The sequence below is a fragment of the Melospiza melodia genome, unplaced genomic scaffold (assembly GCF_035770615.1).
Source record: "Melospiza melodia melodia isolate bMelMel2 unplaced genomic scaffold, bMelMel2.pri scaffold_18, whole genome shotgun sequence".
NCBI lineage: Eukaryota > Metazoa > Chordata > Aves > Passeriformes > Passerellidae > Melospiza > Melospiza melodia.
Genome location: NW_026948525.1, coordinates 606,189 through 618,299, shown reverse-complemented (window position 1 = coordinate 618,299; position 12,111 = coordinate 606,189).

Sequence of the window (12,111 nt, the reverse complement as noted above, 5' to 3'; positions counted from 1 at the left end):
GATGGTTCCCAGACCAGAGGTGGCACCAGTGCCAAGTCGGGCTGGTTTGATGGTGCAAAGTGGCTCCTGCAATCTGCCATCAAAATGTTGGCAGGCGAGTTTTGTTTTCCAGGGAAAAGCGCCGTTGTTTGTGTTTGGGGGCCTGTGGCTGGGAGTGGCCGGCTGGCTCCTTATAATCCACGATACGCAGGATGGTTCCCAGACCAGAGGTGGCACCAGTGCCAAGTCGGGCTAGTTTGATGGTGCAAAGTGGCTCCTGCAATCTGCCATTAAAAAGTTGGCATGCCAGTTTTGTTTTCCAGGCAAAAGCGCCGTTGTTTGTGTTTGGGGGCCTGTGGCTGGGAGTGGCCAGCTGGCTCCTTAGAATCCACGATACGCAGGATGGTTCCCAGACCAGAGGTGGCACCAGTGCCAAGTCGGGCTGGTTTGATGGTGCATAGTGACTCCTCCAATCCGCCATCCTTAAGCGGGGTAGCATACTTTTGCTTGCCAGGGAAACCCCCAGTGCTTTGTGTCTGGGGCCTATGGCTGGAAGTGACCGGCTGGCTCCTGAAAAGCTACGATAGGCAGGATGGTTACCAGACCCATGGTGGAACCAGTGCCAAGTTGGGCTGGTTTGATAGTACCAAGTGGTTCCTTCAATCTGCCATCAAAAAGTAGGCAGGCCGGTTTTGTTTTCCAGGGAAAAGCGCCGTTGTTTGTGTTTGGGGTCCTGTGGCTGGGAGTGGCCGGCTGGCTCCTTAGAATCCACGATACGCAGGATGGTTCCCAGACCAGAGGTGGCACCAGTGCCAAGTTGGGCTGGTTTGACACCACAAAGTGGCTCCTGCAATCTGCCATCCAGAAGCGGGGCAGCTTACTTTTGTTTGCCAAGGAAACGGGCCGTGGTTTGTGTCTGGGGGCCTATGGCTGGGAGTGACTGGCTGGCTCCTGAAAAGCTACGATAGGCAGGATGGTGACCAGACCCATGGTGGCACCAGTGCCAAGTTGGGCTGGTTTGATAGTACCAAGCGGCTCCTGCAATCTGCCATCAAAAAGTTGGCAGGCGAGTTTTGTTTTCCAGGAAAAAGCGCCGTTGTTTGTGTTTGGGGGCCTGTGGCTGGGAGTGGCCGGCTGGCTCCTTATAATCCACGATACGCAGGATGGTTCCCAGACCAGAGGTGGCACCAGTGCCAAGTCGGGCTGGTTTGATGGTGCAAAGTGGCTCCTGCAATCTGCCATCAAAATGTTGGCAGGCGAGTTTTGTTTTCCAGGGAAAAGCGCCGTTGTTTGTGTTTGGGGGCCTGTGGCTGGGAGTGGCCGGCTGGCTCCTTATAATCCACGATACGCAGGATGGTTCCCAGACCAGAGGTGGCACCAGTGCCAAGTTGGGCTGGTTTGACACCACAAAGTGGCTCCTGCAATCTGCCATCCAGAAGCGGGGCAGCTTACTTTTGTTTGCCAAGGAAACGGGCCGTGGTTTGTGTCTGGGGGCCTATGGCTGGGAGTGACTGGCTGGCTCCTGAAAAGCTACGATAGGCAGGATGGTGACCAGACCCATGGTGGCACCAGTGCCAAGTTGGGCTGGTTTGATAGTACCAAGCGGCTCCTGCAATCTGCCATCAAAATTGGCAGGCGAGTTTTGTTTTCCAGGAAAAAGCGCCGTTGTTTGTGTTTGGGGGCCTGTGGCTGGGAGTGGCCGGCTGGCTCCTTATAATCCACGATACGCAGGATGGTTCCCAGACCAGAGGTGGCACCAGTGCCAAGTCGGGCTGGTTTGATGGTGCAAAGTGGCTCCTGCAATCTGCCATCCAGAAGCGGGGCAGCCGAGTTTTTTTTGCCAGAGAAAAGGGCCGTGGTTTGTGTCTGGGGGCCTATGGCTGGGAGTGGCCGGCTGGCTCCTTAAAATGCCCGTTACGCAGGATGGTGACCAGACCCAATGTGGCACCAGTCCCAAGTTGTGCTGTTTTTGTAGTACCAAGTGCGTCCTGCAATTTGCCATCCAGAAGAGGGGCAGTTGAGTTTTGTTTGCCAGAGAAAAGGGCCGTGGTTTGTGTTTGAGGGCATATGGCTGAGAGTGGCCGGCTGACCCCTGAAAATCCAAAAAAGGCAGGATGGTTCCCAGAGCCAAGGTGGCACCAGTGCCAAGTCGGGCTGGTTTGATAGTACTAAATAGCTCCTGCAATCTGCCATCCAGAAGCGGGGCAGCTTAATTTTGTTTGCCAGGGAAACAGGCCGAGGTTTGTGTCTGGGGGCCTATGGCTGGGAGTGACCGGCTGGCTCCTGAAAAGCTACGATAGGCAGGATTGTTCCCAGACCAGAGGTGGCACCAGTGCCAAGTCGGGCTAGTTTGATGGTGAAAAGTGGCTCCTGCAATCTGCCATCAAAAAGTTGGCAGGCGAGTTTTGTTTTCCAGGGAAAAGTGCCGTTGTTTTTCTTTGGTGGCCTGTGGCTGGGAGTGGCCGGCTGGATCCTTGGAATCCACGATACGCAGGATGGTTCCCAGACCAGAGGTGGCACCAGTTCCAAGTCGGGCTTGTTTGATAGTACCAAGTGGCTCCTGCAATCTGCCATCCAGAAGCGGGACAGCTTACATTTGTTTGCCAGGGAAACGGGCCGAGGTTTGTGTCTGGGGGCCTATGGCTGGGAGTGACTGGCTGGCTCCTGAAAAGCTACGATAGGCAGGATGGTTACCAGACTCATGGTGGCACCAGTGCCACGTTGGGCTGATTTGATAGTGCCAAGCGGCTCCTGCAATCTGCCATCAAAAAGTTGGCAGGCGAGTTTTGTTTTCCAGGGAAGAGCGCCGTTGTTTGTGTTTGGGGGCTAATGGCTGGGAGTGGCCGGCTGGCTCCTTAGAATCCACGATACGCAGGATGGTTCCCAGACCAGAGGTGGCACCAGTACCATGTCGGGCTAGTTTGATGGTGCAAAGTGGCTCCTGCAATCTGCCATGAAAAAGTTTGCAGGCGAGTTTTGTTTTCCAGGGAAAAGTGCCGTTGTTTGTGTTTGGTGGACTGTGGCTGGGAGTGGCCGGCTGGCTCCTTAGAATCCACGATACGCAGGATGGTTCCCAGACCAGAGGTGGCACCAGTTCCAAGTCGGGCTGGTTTGATAGTAACAAGTGGCTCCTGCAATCTGCCATCCAGAAGCGGGGCAGCTTACTTTTGTTTGCCAGGGAAACGGGCCGAGGTTTGTGTCTGGGGGCCTATGGCTGGGAGTGACCGGCTGGCTCCTGAAAAGCTACGATAGGCAGGATGGTTCCCAGACCAGAGGTGGCACCAGTGCCAAGTTGGGCTGATTTGATAGTATCAAGCGGCTCCTGCAATCTGCCATCAAAAAGTTGGCAGGCGAGTTTTGTTTTCCAGGGAAAAGTGCCGTTGATATTTTTGGTGGCCTGTGGCTGGGAGTGGCCGGCTGGCTAATTAGAATCCACGATACGCAGGATGGTTCCCAGACCAGAGGTGGCACCAGTTCCAAGTCGGGCTTGTTTGATAGTACCAAGTGGCTCCTGCAATCTGCCATCCAGAAGCGGGGTAGCTTACTTTTGTTTGCCAGGGAAACAGGCCGAGGTTTGTGTCTGGGGGCCTATGGCTGGGAGTGACTGGCTGGCTCCTGAAAAGCTACGATAGGCAGGATGGTTCCCAGACCAGAGGTGGCACCAGTGCCACGTTGGGCTGATTTGATAGTACCAAGCGACTCCTGCAATCTGCCATCAAAAACTTGGCAGGCGAGTTTTGTTTTCCAGGGAAAAGCGCCATTGTTTGTGTTTGGGGGCCTATGGCTGGGAGTGGCCGGCTGGCTAATTAGAATCCACGATACGCAGGATGGTTCCCAGACCATGGTGGCACCAGTGCCGAGTCGGGCTAGTTTGAAGGTCCAAAGTGGCTCCTGCAATGTGCCATGAAAAAGTTGGCAGGCGAGTTTTGTTTTCCAGGGAAAAGTGCCGTTGTTTGTGTTTGGGGTCCTGTGGCTGGGAGTGGCCGGCTGGCTCCTTAGAATCCACGATACGCAGGATGGTTCCCAGACCAGAGGTGGCACCAGTTCCAAGTCGGGCTGGTTTGATAGTACCAAGTGGCTCCTGCAATCTGCCATCCAGAAGCGGGGCAGCTTACTTTTGTTTGCCAGGGAAACGGGCCGAGGTTTGTGTCTGGGGGCCTATGGCTGGGAGTGACTGGCTGGCTCCTGAAAAGCTACGATAGGCAGGATGGTTACCAGACCCATGGTGGCACCAGTGCCAAGTTGGGCTGATTTGATAGTATCAAGCGGCTCCTGCAATCTGCCATCAAAAAGTTGGCAGGCGAGTTTTGTTTTCCAGGGAAAAGCGCCGTTGTTTGTGTTTGGGGTCCTGTGGCTGGGAGTGGCCGGCTGGCTCCTTAGAATCCACGATACGCAGGATGGTTCCCAGACCAGAGGTGGCACCAGTGCCAAGTCGGGCTGGTTTGATGGTGCAACGTGGCTCCTGCAATCTGCCATCAAAATGTTGGCAGGCGAGTTTTGTTTTCCAGGGAAAAGCGCCGTTGTTTGTGTTTGGGGGCCTGTGGCTGGGAGTGGCCGGCTGGCTCCTTAGAATCCACGATACGCAGGATGGTTCCCAGACCAGAGGTGGCACCAGTGCCAAGTCGGGCTGGTTTGATGGTGCAAAGTGGCTCCTGCAATCTGCCATCCTGAAGCGGGGTAGCATACTTTTGTTTGCCAGGGAAACCCCATAGTGCTTTGTGTCTGGGGCCTATAGCTGGAAGTGACCGGCTGGCTCCTGAAAAGCTACGATAGGCAGGATGGTTACCAGACCCATGGTGGAACCAGTGCCAAGTTGGGCTGGTTTGATAGTATCAAGCGCCTCCTGCAATCTGCCATCAAAAATTTGGCAGGCCAGTTTTGTTTTCCAGGGAAAAGCGCCGTTGTTTGTGTTTGGGGTCCTGTGGCTGGGAGTGGCCGGCTGGCTCCTTAGAATCCACGATACGCAGGATGGTTCCCAGACCAGAGGTGGCACCAGTGCCAAGTTGGGCTGGTTTGATACCACAAAGTGGCTCCTGCAATCTGCCATCCAGAAGCGGGGCAGCTTACTTTTGTTTGCAAGGGAAACGGGCCGAGCTTTTTGTCTGGGGGCCTATGGCTGGGAGTGACTTGCTGGCTCCTGAAAAGCTACGATAGGCTGGATGGTTACCAGACTCATGGTGGCACCAGTGCCACGTTGGGCTGATTTGATAGTACCAAGCGGCTCCTGCAATCTGCCATCAAAAAGTTGGCAGGCGAGTTTTGTTTGCCAGGGAAAAGCGCCGTTGTTTGTGTTTGGGGGCCTGTGGCTGGGAGTGGCCGGCTGGCTAATTAGAATCCACGATACGCAGGATGGTTCCCAGACCAGAGGTGGCACCAGTGCCATGTTGGGCTAGTTTGATGTTGCAAAGTGGCTCCTGCAATCTGCCATGAAAAAGTTGGCAGGCGAGTTTTGTTTTCCAGGGAAAAGTGCCGTTGTTTGTGTTTGGTGGACTGTGGCTGGGAGTGGCCGGCTGGCTCCTTAGAATCCACGATACGCAGGATGGTTCCCAGACCAGGGGTGGCACCAGTTCCAAGTCGGGCTGGTTTGATAGTACCAAGTGGCTCCTGCAATCTGCCATCCAGAAGCGGGGCAGCTTACTTTTGTTTGCCAGGGAAACGGGGCGAGGTTTGTGTCTGGGGGCCTATGGCTGGGAGTGACCGGCTGGCTCCTGAAAAGCTACGATAGGCAGGATGTTTACCAGACCCATGGTGGCACCAGTGCCAAGTTGGGCTGATTTGATAGTATCAAGCGGCTCCTGCAATCTGCCATCAAAAAGTTGGCAGGCGAGTTTTGTTTTCCAGGGAAAAGTGCCGTTGATTTTTTTTGGTGGCCTGTGGCTGGGAGTGGCCGGCTGTCTCCTTATAATCCACGATACGCAGGATGGTTCCCAGACCAGAGGTGGCACCAGTTCCAAGTCGGGCTGGTTTGATAGTACCAAGTGGCTCCTGCAATCTGCCATCCAGAAGCGGGGCAGCTTACTTTTGTTTGCAAGGGAAACGGGCCGAGGTTTTTGTCTGGGGGCCTATGGCTGGGAGTGACTGGCTGGCTCCTGAAAAGCTACGATAGGCAGGAGGTTTACCAGACTCATGGTAGCACCAGTGCCACGTTGGGCTGATTTGATAGTACCAAGCGGCTCCTGCAATCTGCCATCAAAAAGTTGGCAGGCGAGTTTTGTTTTCCAGGGGAAAGCGCCGTTGTTTGTGTTTGGGGGCCTGTGGCTGGGAGTGGCCGGCTGGCTAATTAGAATCCACGATACGCAGGATGGTTCCCAGACCAGAGGTGGCACCAGTGCCAAGTCGGGCTAGTTTGATGGTGCAAAGTGGCTCCTGCAATCTGCCATGAAAAAGTTGGCAGGAGAGTTTTGTTTTCCAGGGAAAATTGCTGTTGTTTTTGTTTGGTGGACTGTGGCTGGGAGTGGCCGGCTGGCTCCTTAGAATCCACGATACGCAGGATGGTTCCCAGACCAGAGGTGGCACCAGTGCCAAGTCGGGCTGGTTTGATAGTACCAAGTGGCTCCTGCAATCTGCCATCCAGAAGCGGGGCAGCTTACTTTTGTTTGCCAGGGAAACGGGCCGAGGTTTGTGTCTGGGGGCCTATGGCTGGGAGTGACTGGCTGGCTCCTGAAAAGCTACGATAGGCAGGATGGTTACCAGACTCATGGTGACACCAGTGCCAAGTTGGGCTGATTTCATAGTACCAAGCGGCTCCTGCAATCTGCCATCAAAAAGTTGGCAGGCGAGTTTTGTTTGCCAGGGAAAAGTGTCGTTGTTTGTGTTTGGGGACTTGTGGCTGGGAGTGGCCGGCTGGCTCCTTAGAATCCACGATACGCAGGATGGTTCCCAGACCAGAGGTGGCACCAGTGCCAAGTCGGGCTGGTTTGATAGTACCAAGTGGCTCCTCCAATCTGCCATCCAGAAGCGGGGTAGCTTACTTTTGTTTGCCAGGGAAACGGGCCGAGGTTTTTTCTGGGGGCCTAGGGGTGGGACTGTCCGGCTGGCTCCTGAAAAGCTACGATAGGCAGGATGGTGACCAGACCCATGGTGGCACCAGTGCCAAGTTGGGCTGGTTTGATAGTACCAAGTGGCTCCTGCAATATGCCATCAAAAAGTTGCCAGGCGAGTTCTGTTTTCCAGGGAAAAGCGCTGTTGTTTGTGTTTGGGGGCCTGTGGCTGGGAGTGGCCGGCTGGCTCCTTAGAATCCACGATACGCAGGATGGTTCCCAGACCAGAGGTGGCACCAGTGCCAAGTCGGGCTGGTTTGATGGTGCAACGTGGCTCCTGCAATCTGCCATCAAAATGTTGGCAGGCGAGTTTTGTTTTCCAGGGAAAAGCGCCGTTGTTTGTGTTTGGGGGCCTGTGGCTGGGAGTGGCCGGCTGGCTAATTAGAATCCACGATACGCAGGATGGTTCCCAGACCCGAGGTGGCACCAGTGCCAAGTCGGGCTGGTTTGATGGTGCAAAGTGGCTCCTGCAATCTGCCATCCTGAAGCGGGGTAGCATACTTTTGTTTGCCAGGGAAACCCCCAGTGCTTTGTGTCTGGGGCCTATGGCTGGAAGTGACCGGCTGGCTCCTGAAAAGCTACGATAGGCAGGATGGTTACCAGACCCATGGTGGAACCAGTGCCAAGTTGGGCTGGTTTGATAGTACCAAGTGGTTCCTGCAATCTGCCATCAAAATTTGGCAGGCCAGTTTTCTTTTCCAGGGAAAAGCGCCGTTGTTTGTGTTTGGGGTCCTGTGGCTGGGAGTGGCCGGCTGGCTCCTGAAAAGCTACGATAGGCAGGATGGTTCCCAGACCAGAGGTGGCACCAGTGCCAAGTTGGGCTGGTTTGATAGTATCAAGCGGCTCCTGCAATCTGCCATCAAAAAGTTGGCAGGCGAGTTTTGTTTTCCAGGGAAAAGTGCCGTTGATATTTTTAGTGGCCTGTGGCTGGGAGTGGCCGGCTGGCTCCTTAGAATCCACGATACGCAGGATGGTTCCCAGACCAGAGGTGGCACCAGTTCCAAGTCGGGCTGGTTTGATAGTACCAAGTGGCTCCTGCAATCTGCCATCCAGAAGCGGGGCAGCTTACTTTTGTTTGCAAGGGAAACGGGCCGAGATTTGTGTCTGGGGGCCTATGGCTGGGAGTGACTGGCTGGCTCCTGAAAAGCTACGATAGGCAGGATGGTTACCAGACTCATGGTGGCACCAGTGCCACGTTGGGCTGATTTGATAGTACCAAGCGGCTCCTGCAATCTGCCATCAAAAAGTTGGCAGGCGAGTTTTGTTTTCCAGGGAAAAGCGCCGTTGTTTGTGTTTGGGGGTCTATGGCTGGGAGTGGCCAGGTGGCTAATTAGAATCCACGATACGCAGGATGGTTCCCAGACCAGAGGTGGCACCAGTGCCATGTTGGGCTAGTTTGATGGTGCAAAGTGGCTACTGCAATCTGCCATCAAAAAGTTGGCAGGCGAGTTTTGTTTTCCAGGGAAAAGTGCCGTTGTTTGTGTTTGGTGGACTGTGGCTGGGAGTGGCCGGCTGGCTCCTTAGAATCCACGATACGCAGGATGGTTCCCAGACCAGAGGTGGCACCAGTTCCAAGTCGGGCTGGTTTGATAGTACCAAGTGGCTCCTGCAATCTGCCATCCAGAAGCGGGGCAGCTTACTTTTGTTTGCCAGGGAAACGGGCCGAGGTTTGTGTCTGGGGGCCTATGGCTGGGAGTGACTGGCTGGCTCCTGAAAAGCTACGATAGGCAGGATGGTGACCAGACCCATGGTGGCACCAGTGCCAAGTTGGGCTGATGTGATAGTATCAAGCGGCTCCTGCAATCTGCCATCAAAAAGTTGGCAGGCGAGTTTTGTTTTCCAGGGAAAAGCGCCGTTGTTTGTGTTTGGGGGCCTGTGGCTGGGAGTGGCCGGCTGGCTCCTTAGAATCCACGATACGCAGGATGGTTCCCAGACCAGAGGTGGCACCAGTGCCATGTCGGGCTAGTTTGATGGTGCAAAGTGGCTACTGCAATCTGCCATCAAAAAGTTGGCAGGCGAGTTTTGTTTTCCAGGGAAAAGTGCCGTTGTTTGTGTTTGGTGGACTGTGGCTGGGAGTGGCCGGCTGGCTCCTTAGAATCCACGATACGCAGGATGGTTCCCAGACCAGAGGTGGCACCAGTTCCAAGTCGGGCTGGTTTGATAGTACCAAGTGGCTCCTGCAATCTGCCATCCAGAAGCGGGGCAGCTTACTTTTGTTTGCCAGGGAAACGGGCCGAGGTTTGTGTCTGGGGGCCTATGGCTGGGAGTGACTGGCTGGCTCCTGAAAAGCTACGATAGGCAGGATGGTTACCAGACCCATGGTGGCACCAGTGCCAAGTTGGGCTGATTTGATAGTATCAAGCGGCTCCTGCAATCTGCCATCAAAAAGTTGGCAGGCGAGTTTTGTTTTCCAGGGAAAAGCGCCGTTGTTTGTGTTTGGGGTCCTGTGGCTGGGAGTGGCCGGCTGGCTCCTTAGAATCCACGATACGCAGGATGGTTCCCAGACCAGAGGTGGCACCAGTGCCAAGTCGGGCTGGTTTGATGGTGCAACGTGGCTCCTGCAATCTGCCATCAAAATGTTGGCAGGCGAGTTTTGTTTTCCAGGGAAAAGCGCCGTTGTTTGTGTTTGGGGGCCTGTGGCTGGGAGTGGCCGGCTGGCTAATTAGAATCCACGATACGCAGGATGGTTCCCAGACCAGAGGTGGCACCAGTGCCAAGTCGGGCTAGTTTGATGGTGCAAAGTGGCTCCTGCAATCTGCCATTAAAAAGTTGGCATGCCAGTTTTGTTTTCCAGGGAAAAGCGCCGTTGTTTGTGTTTGGGGGCCTGTGGCTGGGAGTGGCCGGCTGGCTCCTTAGAATCCACGATACGCAGGATGGTTCCCAGTCCAGAGGTGGCACCAGTGCCAAGTCGGGCTGGTTTGATGGTGCAAAGTGGCTCCTCCAATCTGCCATCCTGAAGCGGGGTAGCATACTTTTGTTTGCCAGGGAAACCCACAGGTCTTTGTCTCTGGGGCCTATGGCTGGAAGTGACCGGCTGGCTCCTGAAAAGCTACGATAGGCAGGATGGTTACCAGACCCATGGTGGAACCAGTGCCAAGTTGGGCTGGTTTGATAGTATCAAGCGGCTCCTGCAATCTGCCATCAAAAAGTTGGCAGGCCAGTTTTGTTTTGCAGGGAAAAGCGCCGTTGTTTGTGTTTGGGGTCCTGTGGCTGGGAGTGGCCGGCTGGCTCCTTAGAATCCACGATACGCAGGATGGTTCCCAGACCAGAGGTGGCACCAGTACCATGTCGGGATAGTTTGATGGTGCAAAGTGGCTCCTGCAATCTGCCATGAAAAAGTTGGCAGGCGAGTTTTGTTTTCCAGGGAAAAGTGCCGTTGTTTGTGTTTGGTGGACTGTGGCTGGGAGTGGCCGGCTGGCTCCTTAGAATCCACGATACGCAGGATGGTTCCCAGACCAGAGGTGGCACCAGTTCCAAGTCGGGCTGGTTTGATAGTACCAAGTGGCTCCTGCAATCTGCCATCCAGAAGCGGGGCAGCTTACTTTTGTTTGCCAGGGAAACGGGCCGAGGTTTGTGTCTGGGGGCCTATGGCTGGGAGTGACCGGCTGGCTCCTGAAAAGCTACGATAGGCAGGATGTTTACCAGACCCATGGTGGCATCAGTGCCGAGTTGGGCTGATTTGATAGTACCAAGCGGCTCCTGCAATCTGCCATCAAAAAGTTGTCAGGCGAGTTTTGTTTTCCAGGGATAAGTGCCGTTGATTTTTTTTGGTGGCCTGTGGCTGGGAGTGGCCGGCTGGCTCCTTAGAATCCACGATACGCAGGATGGTTCCCAGACCAGAGGTGGCACCAGTTCCAAGTCGGGCTTGTTTGATAGTACCAAGTGGCTCCTGCAATCTGCCATCCAGAAGCGGGGCAGCTTACTTTTGTTTGCAAGGGAAACGGGCCGAGGTTTTTTTCTGGGGGCCTATGGCTGGGAGTGACTGGCTGGCTCCTGAAAAGCTACGATAGGCAGGATGGTTACCAGACTCATGGTGACACCAGTGCCAAGTCGGGCTGGTTTGATATTACCAAGTGGCTCCTGCAATCTGCCATCCAGAAGCGGGGCAGCTTACTTTTGTTTGCCAGGGAAACGGGCCGAGGTTTGTGTCTGGGGGCCTATGGCTGGGAGTGACTGGCTGGCTCCTGAAAAGCTACGATAGGCAGGATGGTTACCAGACTCATGGTGACACCAGTGCCAAGTTGGGCTGATTTGATAGTACCAAGCGGCTCCTGCAATCTGCCATCAAAAAGTTGGCAGGCGAGTTTTGTTTTCCAGGGAAAAGCGCCGTTGTTTGTGTTTGGGGGCCTGTGGCTGGGAGTGGCCGGCTGGCTCCTTAGAATCCACGATACGCAGGATGGTTCCCAGACCAGAGGTGGCACCAGTGCCAAGTCGGGCTGGTTTGATGGTGCAACGTGGCTCCTGCAATCTGCCATCAAAATGTTGGCAGGCGAGTTTTGTTTTCCAGGGAAAAGCGCCGTTGTTTGTGTTTCGGGGCCTGTGGCTGGGAGTGGCCGGCTGGCTAATTAGAATCCACGATACGCAGGATGGTTCCCAGACCAGAGGTGGCACCAGTGCCAAGTCGGGGTAGTTTGATGGTGCAAAGTTGCTCCTGCAATCTGCCATTAAAAAGTTGGCATGCCAGTTTTGTTTTCCAGGGAAAAGCGCCGTTGTTTGTGTTTGGGGTCCTGTGGCTGGGAGTGGCCGGCTGGCTCCTTAGAATCCACGATACGCAGGATGGTTCCCAGACCAGAGGTGGCACCAGTGCCAAGTTGGGCTGGTTTGATACCACAAAGTGGCTCCTGCAATCTGCCATCCAGAAGCGGGGCAGCTTACTTTTGTTTGCAAGGGAAACGGGCCGAGCTTTGTGTCTGGGGGCCTATGGCTGGGAGTGACTGGCTGGCTCCTGAAAAGCTACGATAGGCAGGATGGTTACCAGACTCATGGTGGCACCAGTGCCACGTTGGGCTGATTTGATAGTACCAAGCGACTCCTGCAATCTGCCATCAAAAAGTTGGCAGGCGAGTTTTGTTTTCCAGGGAAAAGCGCCGTT